Below are 1,415 nucleotides of genomic sequence, written 5' to 3' on the forward strand. Positions count from 1 at the left end.
TCCGCGTCGGTCCCAGGGCTCCGCCTCGCCTGCCCGGGGGCACAGCCCCGCTGGGCTCCCGGCGTTCAGCGGAGCCCTCGGGGGTGCCGAGCCCCCCTCCCCGAGCCCCGCAGGGCCATTTGCATCGGGCGCTTCCTGTCTGCGCTTTGGCGACTTTCGTTTCCTTTCTCCCGGTGTTAATATTGAGGTGTCTGCTCTATTTCTCGCTTTCTCTCACATCTAAGAAGACTTCAGAGAGTGCCCTCTCCAGGACTTCATTTGCCTCCCCAGGATTTAATTTTAACAAAACTCACAGGAGCCCTGTAGGTACAATTGCTACCAGCTTCTAGCTGTCAGAGTCTGGGAAGGTTTTTAACTCGGATCTGTGGCAAGAAATCTGTGCCTAGACAAGGAAGTGTCCTGCAGCAGCAGCTGTCCCTGAGCTAAACATGCAAATGTCACCACATCACTCTTCTAGCAGAAGTCAATACTTTTCCGCACAAACTTCCTTCTGCTTTTAATCTGAAAATCAGTTCCTCTATGGGGAGTATAAATTGAAAGTCAGTTCTGATACTGAAAGTATAAATTTATTATCTGAGTTTATGTTTTGGTGGCCTCCTTTCCAGTAACTCTCTTAACGGGGTGTTTATTTTCCTTGGAGCCCACACAACCCAGGGCAGGTGTGTCAGCTAATAATGCCCAAGGAGGAGATTTTTAATAGGTTTGTTTTGCTATTAAAGAGGGAACAACTTCCCAGCCAACCTTGTCCTCTCATTCCCGCTTCATATGAATTAATGGAGTTTTTATGTTGTTGGAGGGATTATTGGCATTCCCTGTTTGCATGTGTCAGCGCCTCAGCTCCAAATCCCAAGTGGAATTTTGAGTAATCTGGGTTGTACTGAGTAGGATAAACAGCTTGGGGTGCTTTGTGCTTCCAGGGGCAAATCCAGGTGGAGTGTGGAGCAGTGTTTGGAAGTGTGGGTGGGGAGGTTGGCAGTGACCTTTGGCCGTGCAGGTGAGGGCTGCAGGGTGCTCGGGTGTGGTGTGTGGGCAGGTTCTTGTCACACACCCGTGCCATGGAGTCTGGGGTGCCCTGGCAGCCTGGGCATGCATGGGGTGGGGGGGTCTGGTCTAAAGTCTAAAATGGAGACACTGCTGTCATTGGTTTTCATTAAAAACTATTTAAATGACACTGAGTCATTTGTTTTTATACGTTTGATATTCATTAATTTTGGCTATTTCATATTGCTCACCTGCTCACATTTCATGTGCTAGTCAAGCATTCCTGGAGTCACCAGGGCCTTATTTCATTTCCCAAAGTAAAATCAGGAACAGATCTTAATGGGTTTCACTTTCAGGTATCAGGGCTGAGGCTTTCAAAGTTGGTTTGAGAAGCACTGCAGGATTCATCGAAGACATGACAGACATTCAGCAGG

This window comes from Corvus brachyrhynchos, unplaced genomic scaffold (assembly GCF_000691975.1).
Source record: "Corvus brachyrhynchos isolate BGI_N302 unplaced genomic scaffold, ASM69197v1 scaffold5, whole genome shotgun sequence".
NCBI lineage: Eukaryota > Metazoa > Chordata > Aves > Passeriformes > Corvidae > Corvus > Corvus brachyrhynchos.